Here is a 14,469-nt window from a genome sequence, read left to right as displayed (position 1 = left end):
CGGATAAGCAGAAGAAGATGGATGGATGGAGTGAAGGTGTGCCTCTACAACATGAAGCTAAAATAAAACCCAGTTCCATCCCTACATGGGTGACGACCTCATGGATATCAAAAGAGAAATAAGGAAGTTTTCTATCATTCACGCCTAACCTATAAAACCTGATTATTATTGTTTTGAACCTAAAGTCGTGTAAAAAGTGTGTCTTGACTGATCTGCTGTCTTGTTTAAATTCTTTTTATCTCCCTCTATGTGTGGCTCTGTTGGTTTCCTACATATCTGTACTGAATTACAAGTGCTAATTATAGCTATTTTAGATACTTTTGGGTGGCTTTAGTTTGAAAATATCTGCCCTGTAACCTTGTTGCTTTATAAAGTTGAAATTACTACCGTCAGAGAAATCTGGAGTAAACACTTTCACATGTAGGAAAAGTAACTGAACTGAAGGTGCTTTCCTTCACTCTGTGCCTAATTTGCTCAGTACTGAAGTGATAAGAGCGGGTTGTACTGCATAGACAGTAAAATGACACCACTAGGTGGCGTATTAGCTCCACAGACCATGCATACCTATGCAGTCTGACCCATCTGCTGCTATCAGTTATCCACTTTGTCAGCAGAGCTGCAGGGCCACACCACAGAGGCAATCCATTTATATAAATGTGTGCCTATTCCTCACCACCGGACGAGTCATGTGTCATCATCATTAGGAGCATAATACATTGATGACAAGGTATCTATTGTACAGCTCATTTTCAAAAGTGCCTCAGCTTGTTCGCTGTGTTTTTTTTAGTCTTTTCCGAATCCTCTGAATCAGGAGAGTATTGACTGGAAAAATGCAATAACATGAATGAGTCGGTAAATTACATTTGCAGTATATGGATGTGATATTTGTCCTGGCGGTAGAGGGCTATTTGGTAGTGAATAAAAGCGTGCACAATTGATGCTGAGGACAGATTACAAATGTCATGTGCTCTAGCAGGAGTTTTTTATTTAGCCACGCTGCAGTCTGAGGGGAGGAGGGCTTGCTGTCGTTTTCAGGAGCCGTGCGAGTTTGTGCTGAGTTTCTCAAAGCGTATTGAACAGTTTCATTGAGTCGCTGAATCTTATTGTCAGACAGGAGTCACTCCGGCATTTGAACAGCAACGCCGGATTAAAAATCACTCAAATTGCATCCTGGCACTTCGTGTCTCAATCCCAAAGTTCAGGCAAACTGCAAAAGTCTATGCAAATTTATTCCCAAACGTTTCCCCAAGCCTCCGAGGCCATTTCCCATTTTATACCATGACGTCAGGGCTGTTAATGATAGGAGCTAACCTCCTCTGGACGGCTTGATTCCTCCCTCTTTTGTCCTGCCCTCTCTCACCGACGCCTTTCCCTCCAGGCCCTGACACCCCTCTGCCACCCACGCCACTGATGTCATCCTGCCACAGCGAGGTGGAGCAGCAATTTCCTCCTGCCACAACTTGCTTAATCTTTGATGTTGCTACGCTGCCTCCGGCTTTGGGTTATACACCGGTGTCTATCACCCTTCTGTGTGTGTGTGTGTGTGTGCGCGCACGCATAGACAGATCACGGTGAATGTATCTCAGTTCCAACCTTGTGTGTGTGTGTGTTGACCTACCAACAATGTCCACTTGACACAAAAGCTGCTGTATAGATTTCCAAACAGACCCAGAACAGTAACAGAGGCTGCTGAAAACTGGGATGTGTGTGTGTTGTTTTGGATAGATGAGGGCAAAGCAGCTGACTGACAGCTCAGACAGTAGGAGAGGAGCATTGCGGTCAACGCCAAGGAGAAGGGAAGATGGAAGAGAGGGAGAGGCTGTGGTCATGGTTAGATATTAACCTCATGGAATTATCCCCGGACTCTGCTCGCTCCCAAAACCACAGTTTACCAGCCACTGGTTGGAGGAATTAAAGAGAGATATTAAATTTCATGTTGTGAAGAGGTTTCAGAGCGGGAACAACAGCTACCAGGCTCAGGGCTGAAGGAGGCCTAGTGCAGACCGAAGGGAGCAACTTCCTCTGTCTTCCCACGGTTTCATTCACTGTAACTCATAAGAAATGAGCCACTAAGAATACATAAGAGAAATAAATGTCCCATGCTCTCAAGGATATTATCTTTACATGTTTCATTGTGGACAGTTTAACAATTTACTGTAAATCGGGGGGAGATTGTGATTTGGGAAGCTGTGATGCTATACTGTCCTGATGCTGAGATAAAGACTTTTCAAAAGAAAAGTCTGACATTTTACAAAGTGCTCCGTTACTGTAAACCCCCCTCACCCAAACCCAGGCTACATTTTTGGAGTCGCTGGTATGTGTTATAAAAGTAGAGTGCCTTAAATGCGCATTTTTTTAAATGGGGTAACTTTTCAGTTTCTCTGTGATGTTGGTGGACATTTAACTGATGAGTTTATGGATAAGGCCATACTGATGAAAACATAATTTTTTTCAGTGATGGTCCTTATTAGCGTCAGAAAGGAATTGGGTAAACAAATGAGTGTGCAGCGTCTTTAGGTTAATATCTGGTTTCAAAACACGAATATAGCAATGACAAAAATGCTCATATCAAAGGTTTACAACAGGACTTCACTTATTAGTGGATGATACCATGCTGGCTACATCTATGCTTTATAATATATGGCCAGAGCCAGCTTGCTGTTTGCCTGTGTGCTATGCTAAGCAAGCTATCTCCTACAGTGGGGCAAAAAAGTATTTAGTCAGCCACCGATTGTGCAAGTTCCCCCACTTAAAATGATGACAGAGGTCAGTAATTTGCACCAGAGGTACACTTCAACTGTGAGAGACAGAATGTGAAAAAAAAATCCATGAATTCACATGGTAGGATTTGTAAAGAATTTATTCGTAAATTAGGGTGGAAAATAAGTATTTGGTCACCTCAAACAAGGAAAATCTCTGGCTCTCACAGACCTGTAACGTCTTCTGTAAGAAGCTTTTCTGTCCCCCACTCGTTACCTGTATGAATGGCACCTGTTTGAACTCATCATCTGTATAAAAGACACCTGTCCACAGCCTCAAACAGTCACACTCCAAACGCCGCCATGGCCAAGACCAAAGAGCTTTCGAAGGACACCAGGAAAAGTATTGTAGACCTGCACCAGACTGGGAAGAGTGAATCTACAATAGGCAAGCAGCTTGGTGTGAAAAAAATCAACTGTGGGAGCAATCATCAGAAAATGGAAGACATACAAGACCACTGATAATCTCCCTCGATCTGGGGCTCCACGCAAGATCTCATCCCGTGGGGTCAAAATGATCATGAGAACGGTGAGCAAAGATCCCAGAACCACACGGGGGGACCTGGTGAATGACCTGCAGAGAGCTGGGACCAAAGTAACAAAGGTCACCATCAGTAACACACTACAACGGCAGGGAATCAAATCCCGCAGTGCCAGACGTGTTCCGCTGCTGAAGCCAGTGCATGTCCAGGCCCGTCTGAAGTTTGCCAGAGAGCACATGGATGATACAGCAGAGGATTGGGAGAATGTCATGTGGTCAGATGAAACCAAAGTAGAACTTTTTGGTATAAACTCAACTCGTCGTGTTTGGAGGAAGACGAATACTGAGTTGCATCCCAAGAACACCATACCTACTGTGAAGCATGGGGGTGGAAACATCATGCTATGGGGCTGTTTTTCTGCCAAGGGGACAGGACGACTGATCCGTGTTGAGGACAGAATGAATGGGGCCATGTATCGTGAGAGTTTGAGCCAAAACCTCCTTCCATCAGTGAGAACTTTGAAGATGAAACGAGGCTGGGTCTTCCAACATGACAATGATCCAAAACACACCGCCCGGGCAACAAAGGAGTGGCTCCGTAAGAAGCATTTGAAAGTCCTGGAGTGGCCTAGCCAGTCTCCAGACCTCAACCCCATAGAAAATCTGTGGCGGGAGTTGAAAGTCCGTGTTGCTCGGCGACAGCCCCAAAACATCACTGCTCTCGAGAAGATCTGCATGGAGGAATGGGCCAAAATACCAGCTACTGTGTGTGCAAACCTGGTAAAGACCTATAGTAAACGTTTGACCTCTGTTATTGCCAACAAAGGTTATGTTACAAAGTATTGAGTTGTATTTTTGTTATTGACCAAATACTTATTTTCCACCCTGATTTACGAATAAATTCTTTACAAATCCTACCATGTGGATTCATGGATTTTTTTTTTTTTTTTTTTTTTTTTTCACATTCTGTCTCTCACAGTTGAAGTGTACCTCTGGTGCAAATTACTGACCTCTGTCATCATTTTAGGTGGGGGAACTTGCACAATCGGTGGCTGACTAAATACTTTTTAGCCCCACTGTAGTTGTAGCTTTTTCTGTAAAGAAATGACTAAGAGCAGTATTGAGCTTTTTACTCTAACAGTTTGTTCAGAACAACCAGAAAGTGGAGTTTTATGTGGCAAGGTTACTTAGAAAGTCTAACAGGGGGAGATTCTTTCATAAACGGTTGATTTTTCTAACAACACTAGCAATCAGAAATTCAACTCAGTTCAGCTGATTTAAATTTATATAGCACAAGACAACAACAACCTCAAGTCACTATATATATAGCGAAAACCCCAATAATCTAATGACCGCCTGTGACCAAGCACTTGGCAACAGTAGGAAGAAGAAACTGCATTTTAACAGGAAGAAACCCTGCAGCAGAACCAGGCTCGGGGAGGGACTGCCATCTGCTGCAACTGGCTGGGGGCTGAATCAAGGAAGACAGGAAAAAAGACACACTGGGAAATTGGCTGCTAGCTTTCTCTCTATAGGCAGCTGGAGGAAAAAAAGAAACTATAGGATGTCCTAAGTTGTGCTAACGTGTTGGGGTGGCTGTAGCTCAGGAGATAGCGCAGTGAGCTACTGATGCAGGGGTGGGCAATTCCAGGCCCCGAGGGCCGGTGTCCTGCAGGTTTTAGATCTCACCTTGGGTCAACATATCTGAATCACATGATTAGTTCTTTACCAGGCCTCTGGAGAACTTCAGGACATGTTGAGGAGCTAATTTAGCCATTTAAATCAGCTGTGGTGGTTCAAGGACACATCTAAAACCTGCAGGGACACCGGCCCTCGAGGCCTGGAGTTGCCCACCCCTGCTGATGGAAGGTTAGTGGTTCGATCCCTGGCTCCTCCAGTCTGCAAGTATCCTTGGGCAGGATCCTAACTCCAAATTGCGCTCTGATGCGTCCATTGGAGTATGAATGGTAGTTAGGAAGCACTACGAAACATAGAACACAGTGATTGGGTGACTATGTCATGTTGTATAGAGTGCTTCGAGTACTCTGAGAGAGTAGAAAAGTGCTATATACAAATTAGTCAATTTACCATGTTGCTGTTACTTCAGGTTGAGGTTATACTCCGCTTTCTCTTGGGGGTTAGGGTCCAAAAACTCTAGCACGATTTGGTTTGAAAACAATATAACTCTTTTAAAGGAAGTGAATAGATTTCCCCAAACATCTAAATAATCTCTTAATGGTTATTATGAGGTACGCTACATAAGGTGGTAGTTTTATAACGTAGTGTAGTGTGCTAATGTACAAGCTAGTCAAACTCCACACTATCAGCATGTTAAAGCCACTGAGAAAAGAGAATATTAAAGGGTTTTCTAAAAAAAAAAGGGTTTTGCAGTCAAGCAGCAACCTTTCTTGTAAAAAAAATAGATCTTGGAATTGAAGGATTTCTTGTGGAAATCCTCACCCCCTTTTAAGTTATATTGATGCTATGCATACCCACTAAGCTAGCAAAAGTTGCACAGTAAACACACAGGATTTATAGTCTTTGTGCTAATCTAAGATAAGTGTTAGGGAGCTATATCTCCTGGCGAAGAGAAATTATATTCCTTTTAAATTCTTCATAAAATACACACAAAGAAAATTACAGCATTGTGCAGAGTATAAAAGGTATTATTGGTGGGGGGGGGGGGGGGGGGGGTAAGGTGAAAAGAGTTTGTGTGTTGGGCTAAAAGTTAGCTAATTTGCAGTCTGTGTGGTTTGTCTGTCACTGTCTAGACTGTGCCACCTCCATGTTTTCTCAGATGGGAGGCTGTGTTACGCCCTTTAGATACGCAAACAACACAGCAACGAAGTATTTGTCCATGGGAGGGGAGTGTGTGTAGTCTTTGTACAGTTTAAATGCACGTTGTATTTTATGCTCCTTGTGTGTGCACTTTACCTGTTTGTGATTTATTGAGATGGGAGCGAGTTCTCATTAGCTAAAATAATCAGGATTTATGAGTCTCTCTGCGCTGTAAGCGACAGGCCGGAGGCTGCTCCCCACACTGGCGCACACAGCCCGGCTAACCGAGTTTGCTCATCACTGTCTCGCTCCTCCATCGAGGCTCATTCAGTCAATCATTCATCAGTTACGCACACTTTAGAGTAATTTGTGCTTTTTTACTTTTTCTCTCTCTACACACATTCTTTGAGCATGTCTAAAGTGTTCCCGGCTTCCGCATGAGCAGTTTGTCTTCGCGCTAGTCTTCCCCTGATGTCCATGCTGACATCATTTGCCCGTCTGTGATGTTTGCAACTTTATTATCTTCTCCTGTATTTGTCTGTATCGTCTTCCACTGTTAGCTGTTACTCAAACCAGGTCATTGTGTGTGTGTTTGTGTGTGGAGGGTAGGTGTAGTATTTCTTTTTCTATAACGACCAATTTGAGATTTAGTCCAGGCACAACCAGTAGGCCAAAACGTGATTTCTCTCATCAGTTGGTGAGTGGTTGCTGGAGGCAGCTGTCACTCCTGTCGCTGACTATGAAACCTTCATTTACTCAGGCCTAAAGACATGTCATAGACACTGGGAACTGCAGGTTGCTGGAGAAAAGTGTATTCCACAACTGGTTGGCAAGTGGTTGATACCGTGCTCTACCAAAAACCTCCTTGCGATTGCATTGTTCGCTAGCAGGTTGCTGCGGTAGTTTACATGGCACATGCTGATTTGTCTGCAAAGATTTGCAAACTGCTCACCAAATGGTAGTGAAACTGAAAAATGTGACACAATTTTTAAAAACGAGCAGTAAGGCACAGCTTTCAATTTGAAGACAGGTGTTTGCAGACAAAGCAGCATCTTTCATGCAGACTATAGGTGACTGGGTTAATCTGCTAGCAACCAAAGCTTTTACAAGGAGATTTTTGGGTTGGCACACTTTATGTGTACAATTTCACCAGGTGATAGGCAGCAATCTCCAGCCAAGGTGAACGTGGAAGTTTGCCTAACCAAGTTTGCTAGCATTAGCTGCTAACTAAACACTCCCCCTTCTTTTCCAGTTATAGTGCTAAAAAAAACCTACCACAGCAGCGACTAAAACTCTTAGTTCCAACTTCAGTATTCTTCAGACTTTCAGAAACCAATGTGATGTCACAGTAACAACTTCCATCTTTTATATACAGTCTATTGGTACAGCTCTCGTATGATGGGACTTTTTGGAAAGTACTCTGTGTTTTAGTGCTTTTAGAGACAAAAAATTTCAAGGTCATGCTCGCATTTTACAGTTCAGGTTAAAGTCAGGTGTAGGTTAGGTGTGGGGTTAGACTTTTAGTTATGAAGCAATGCATTATGTTACCATGAGGCCAAAAAAATCGTGAACTACATGTGTGTGTCTAAGATCCCTGGAAACACCCTCTCGAATGTAAATGGCTAACAACCCCCCTCTGCATCTTTCAAGAAGGAAAAGCAGGAAGAGAAGGGAAATGAGACAGGCAGACGAATGACCACCAAACACAGTCGAGTGATAGACACGCATACAAATATACAGCAAGTCAACGGCGAGGGACTCAGAGACAGAGTGAAGGAGGAGGAGGGGATGGGATGGTGGGGATAAAAGCGTTCAGTAAAATGGGTCAGGCCTGTCTGCCATACCAGGCACATACACACAGTGTGCAACCCCGAGAGAGAGACCCAGACTGTACAACATGCTGCCGAGAGGAGAGACGGCAGGAGGGGAGGGAGAAGTAGAAGGATCACAGAAAAACAGACATGGAAACAGAGATGAGCTCAGATATGAAAGTTGCAGTTCACTCAAATCACACAAAAATATGTTCTTACGTGCCTTCCTATAGCGCTATAGGCTAAAGTGATTCTGTTTATCTGTTGTGCACGTTGAGATCTCTGAGATTTCCGTTTACACCAAGAACAACGTCTTCCCAGGAAAACAAAGTACTTCAATTCAGAAGTGGCACCCTCGCAGGACTCAGGTTAAGGACGTTAACACAGGAAAGCACTCAGTCATTTTGATGAGGCGAAGCAGGAGGTTTCAAATGACTGAAAGCTGATGAACTGCAGCTTTGCTGTATTCACTGTGCACTGGCTGTGTGATTTTTCAGCAAACTCTCAGTTTTCACCTTTTTGGCAGTTGTATAGTCGTGGGAAGCGGGGATGGTGGAGATGTCAGGTGACTGTGTGATACTGTACATCTGGGTATCAATCCAATACCAAGGGCAGGGCATTATTGCCGATACTAATATTGATATCAATACTTTTAACATATAAAGGCAGCTTATATAATGAGTTATAAGGTTAATTATTATCAGTTTGCAAATTCTGAACACATTTTAATGACCACTGTGATTTTTACTTTCTTGCAGATTTAAATTAGTTGGATTAATTTTGATGACAGGTATTCTTTCATGGGCAAAGGTACAAGAAGATGAAATCTGTTCTTACTAAAGCAGTGTACCTGCTTCTTTATCTGCTGGACAGTATTTTAAAAAAAGACAACCTTAGCTTTTAGCTTCAAGATCACACCACAGTTCTTTTTCATTCATGTGTTGTCATTAAATTTCCGAATGACGGGTCTGACGGGACGAGGAGGAAGTTGGTTTTGACCTGTGACTAAAAGAGCCTCGCGTTAGACTCTGACCCGCGATGCTGAATGAGGTTCTGCCGGCTGCTGTTCAGGCCGCGCCAGTCATTTTTTATGGTACGCTGCTCGCCTGATGAAAGGACGCGGGCGAGTTTGTTTGGTGGACTGGAACTGCATCAAAGAAAAGAGAGAGAAGAAAGGAAAACGAGCCAGGCTGTCACTGAAGTGAGAACTGCTCCGCGGCTGCTTGGCTTGAACAGATGAAAGGGTTAATATCATTTGACAACACTCAACAATGAGTAATGACTCCAAAGCCTCCCACTCCCCTCCATACCTTCACGCTGTTTCACTTTTTTTCTTTTTTCCTGATGCGTGGCTTTATTTGCCGTACTGCTTCTGCTACACTCTGCCTTGTTTGTCTCCATTGTATGCACAGCAGCGTGCTGCGTACCGTCTGTATGTGCCTAGGTAAACACGTTTTGTGAATATCAGTTAATCCATCACGGCCGTCACGCTGAAAAGTTTCTCTCCCGCAGGGCCCTGCGGTGCTGCGGTATCAGGTGGAAGAGTTCCACTTCCTGTCTTTGTGGGCAGGTTCCTGGCCGAGAGGGACAATCTCCCCACTGGCCCCTGGCGAATTGAGCATGCAGCCCTTGGGTGACACTACCTGTTCTGCCACGGCCCTGGATGGCGCCACTGTGGGGCTGGTGGAAGGGTGTGTGTGTGTGTGTGTTTGTTAAAATGGTGCAAAAAGGAAGTTGCAGTTTGTTTTCTGTGGCCTGAAATAGAACTCTTGCTAACATTATTTCATTATTTGCACTCCTGCTGGTGTAATAGCAGAAATTCAACAGTGGTGTTATATTTTGGTGTGAGGTGGCAATCACTTTGTCGTGGGGAAGGATTCATGTCAGTATCTCCCCCTCTCACACACACACACATTTGCACAGGCGAGCTGCACAGATTTTAAATTGAATCTCTCTTGTCCGCGCTGTGGGTGACCTTCCCATTCAGAGCTGAGGAATGTTCCAGAAAGCCAATACAGCCACCGTGATTTCATTCTCATGCAGCCAGCCGGTGACAAGCAGGGAGAGAGATCCAAGAGACAGGGGGGAGCAAGGAGCCTCATACTTTCTGACCTTGTATATGATTATAGAAGGTGGCCCAGAGGAGCTGGTCAATTCTGAACGGACTCTCGTGGGTTATTAGATATTATCCACGTGTTACATGGAAATTAATTAATTTATATTTAATCTGGGAAAAGAATACAACATCTTCTCTTTGTGTGTGGGTAAAAGTCTCTAAGAGCTTCCAAAGTAATGCGCTATTTTCACTTATGTGAACATGTTACTGTAATAATTTCATTTCGTGTGTGCGAGGAGATAAATGGTGGAGCATCCTACAGCTGGATGTTGCTGGTGTAATGCAAACCGCAGGTAGGACAGAAACAACAACATGCTAACACAAAGCTAGCCAAGAACCCGGAGTCATGTTAAAGCTGAGTGAATGGCGACCCCAGCTCAGCAGCCAGAGCCTGGATTTCAACAGGTACCCAAAAAAGGCAGTGATTAATTATTTATTTCATTGTATGTTTCATTGTATCAACAACTGTGAAAGTGTAACAGTGCATAACTGTGGATACAGCTTTCTAACTAAGTCAGCTCACACTAGCTGATAGCTGGACACTCAAAAATCTTTTATATACAGTTTATGTTTTTAAAATTAATGTCCATCTTTATCCAACTTCTACAAATATAACAGACAACAGACTTTCCACGCCTAACAGCAGAAGACATGTTTGCTTTCAGATGTGATTTAATAACACTTTGTTTCAATCACAGTATGCCTTTTAAGCATTCAAAATACAAAGAACAGAGACTGTGACACATGAGGCTACTGTGGTATTTTCACACCGACGTGGCCTTACAAAAACACATCAGAAGAACTCCCACCCTGGTGAGGAACAGCCTCCCCGCAGATGGCTTTCTCACCAGCAGCGCACTGAAACAAAAGTTCACTTCTACCACTGTGGGTGGAGTGAGGAGGATGAATGCATCAGCAGTGTAACAAAGCCTCAGAAGACCAAGATTACTGCATTGGAACAAGAAAGGGAGGTGGTAGTGAAGACGAACTGTTAGACTTTGATATCTGCATTTTTATCCAACGTCTGTAATCTTGTTTAGCTTTTTGCATCAAATTGCTAAATAGTGTAACGCTTAAATAGAAAGGCACAAATGAAAAAGGAGAATTAGGTAAGTAAAAATCAATTCAAGGTCAAATAAAAGAGAGAACAAAGTGAAAACTCCAAAGCAATAATCTCCCGTCAAACCAGCAGGCTAATGGGGCCCAAACTATTTCAGTCTTGACTAAACAAAAGAGAGACAGCGCTTTAATGAGTCTGCCACTCACCAAGAGACAACAGCCCCTTCACTCTGAAATCATTTCCGAGCTACATGCTTGATAGTTCAGCTGTGTGAGACTCACCTTGAACTCAGGCGATGTAATCACTGTTTATTGTCTCTGTCTCAATTCCTCAATTTATTCTGTTTCTGTGCTTTATGAAGCTTGAGTAACAATCATTGCTTCAGTCATATGACAACAAGGGAAGATGAATCATATTGGTGAAGAGACAAAAAAAAGAAAAAACTCTGCAGGTCATCATGAAATGTATGTTTCTCAAAGTTTTGTGATATCGTGACTTCGGGGCTGGTTTGTGAACTGCTTGGTGAGCTAATGGCTAATGTGTTAGCAAGTCAGGGTGTGTACAACATTGTATTGTTTTGTTCCATCAGGTTTTTGATCTATGATGTGTGTTTATAAGGCTAGGATTAAGCCCTTTACTATTACCTACGATTTAGACTTCTAGGGCCATTACACATTGACACAAAATTGTGATTTTTTTCAGATGCAGACTTGTCATGTAACGTATAGAAATACCAAAAATGTTGCCTTTTTGGTTCATTTTCGTCCTCAAAAAATGTGCTTCATTAATAGGTGAGTTCATAAAATATTTTTAATGCATGAAATATTCTCGCAGATTTTATGTGTTTGGCGTGCATGTCTTGTTAGGTATGCTAGCATCAAAGGGGCACATGGGTTTTAGCTTCTTTTGTCACGAAGTGCTACAGATTGGTAGATAATGAGGATTTTAGATCGTTCTTATCAAGCTGATGTAGCCTACATAGTGCAATGCAACCTATGTCAGTGCCACACTTTCAAAAGACTAAGATGATGATGGCAAAAATGCTTACTCTCTATGTGGTTATACACCACTTTGCATTTAATGATTAAACTCTGGCTTGCACGGTGTTTCTTATCTTATCTTATGCAGTCTTCCTCTCCATAGTCTAAACTGGTTGCGGCAGATGGCTGCCCCTCCCTGAGCTTGGTTCCACCGGCTGTTTCTTCCGGTTAAAAGGGAGTTTTTTCTTCCAACTGTTGCCAACAAGTGCTTGCTCATTCTTGAGGTTTTCTCTGTAATATAGTAGGAAAAAACCCTAAAGCCCTCCACAACATAACAGGCCTCGAGTCAGCTGTTTTTGGGATTTGGCTCTATCTTAATAAAATTACATTGAATTGAACTGAATGTAGAATATACCCGTGTTTTCCATGGAAAGTGCTATTAATTTAATAGAATTACAATCAGTAATATTTCTCTGTTAGGAATAAGGAAAAAAAGCATTACACCAGTTTTAATTTGTCCAGATAGAAATGTCAGGGTAATTTATGCGTAGAGAAGCAAATGTCAAAAAGAAAAGGAGGCACATGGAAAGAAAGGAAAAATGAGAATTAAAAATATGAAATAATGGCACTGCTCTGCATGGCTTGCCCCCCCCCTCCCGCTACCAAATAAATTCTGATGCTCTTTTCTGCCGATAAGAAGCGCCATGGGTGTAAGATCAATAAGTCTCAATTCTGCTAGTGAGCATGGCTTTACAGCATAAATCTATAGCACTGTTTTGAACTATTATTACAAATCCATTGCTCTTGTTTTTCCCTTTCCCTGCTAAAAGGGGTGGGAGTTTGTTGAAACAATGAGAGTAGATCAATGGCTATTGCAAACAAAGCACATCCCGTGGAGCCCCCAGCATAGGTCAAGCCCCAAAAAAACCAAAAAGAACTGCTGTATTATGATTAGTATGATTCAATAGTTCTTCCTCCGTTGGCTCCTCTGAGTAGTTTACACTCCGAGTGGCTTGAGGGGAAATGGAGGGATGTTTCTATCTATCTTTCAAGAGGTAATGAAGTCATCATCTCCCGGTAGATGTGTCCTGACCCCGTTGTGTCCTGATGGTGAGTCATCCGCCTGTCACTCTGGTCACAGACTGCACACACATAGGCAGATTTTTCTCAGCACATGCTCAAAGCCTCTCTCAACACCATGCTTCCACTTCCCTCCTCCCGTTCTGTCCTCGTCTGGTTTACAGCCCCATCATAACAAATCACCGATATTCGACATAACACCATTAACACAGATATACACACATCAGTAACATTAGGGGTGAATTAAGCGTATAGGAAGGTGATGTTGAACGTAAACGTCCAAACACAGAGGAGTTAATACTGCGCACATGTTGCCCTGACAATGGAAACATGACATGATTTGATCTCTGTGTAAACTTAGCTGACTTGAAGGAATTATGGTCATTTAGATGGCCACCCTAGATTAACACTGTACATGTGCACACTATCAGCATGCTGTACATGTAGATATGTGGTGTTGCACATTTTTGACACTAACATGGGGAATATGAACCAGAACCATGTTTCCTGGAGAAATCTTTATTTACTTAATGCCTGTTTCTCTGTGGAATGGGAAATGTATTACTCATGATAAAGCTTCATGATTTAAATCTCTTATATTAACTCATACATTTCTGTGCAAAAGTCTCGAGCCACCCCTCATTTGGGAAAGAGTTGCAGTGACTTGAAACGTGGACAAGCATCCTTGGAAATACTGGGGATACCAATACATGAATGATAGGGTTTCACTCTATTTTTCTATCCCAGTATGATTTTGCTGCATTGGGAGTATGCTTGGATCTCCAAACCCTGTAAGAGCATGTGTCATGTTTTACATACAAGTGTAGATACTCATTATTCTATATATCTTGTGACCTCCTGCTTACATACTGATAATGTTTTAAACCACATTTTTCACATTTCGATTCATTGCTCTAATAGATTTGTTACCATTAATTTTAAGGCTAGTTTTTGTGTAATTTGATACACCTCACCCCTTTCTTAAGAACAGCTTCTTGACAGCAACCCTTCAACTGAGCCCATTTCTGATGGTTTGGGGAACAGTGGATGGATCATCATAAGGACCTGATATGTTTCTCAGCTCCTGTGTCAGGTGTTTGCTGAATGTTTTTCCCATCACTTTTCAGGAAGTAACTTTCAAATCATGTTCATCTACTACAGATGCCAAGATATATATATATATATATAAAAAACACCCAGCACGCCCCTGCTGGTGGTTTATACTTCAAGCTTGGGTCCTCTACCAGAGGCCTGGGAGCTTGAGGGTCCTGCGCAGTATCTTAGCTGTTCCCAGGACTGCGCTCTTCTGGACAGAGATGTTTGTCTGTTTAAGCTTACGTTGGCTTTGGCAAATTCATTCGTGATTCTCTGGCAGACGTTTTGCCCAGTTCTTCTCTGCCAAGA

The sequence above is a fragment of the Mchenga conophoros genome, linkage group LG14 (genome assembly GCF_057382185.1).
Source record: "Mchenga conophoros isolate Kocher_MC1m ecotype Shallow Benthic linkage group LG14, M_conophoros_male_GT1.1, whole genome shotgun sequence".
In the NCBI taxonomy this organism is placed as follows: domain Eukaryota; kingdom Metazoa; phylum Chordata; class Actinopteri; order Cichliformes; family Cichlidae; genus Mchenga; species Mchenga conophoros.
The sequence above is the reverse complement of the archived record's forward strand: the minus strand, read 5'-3'. Positions refer to the sequence as shown.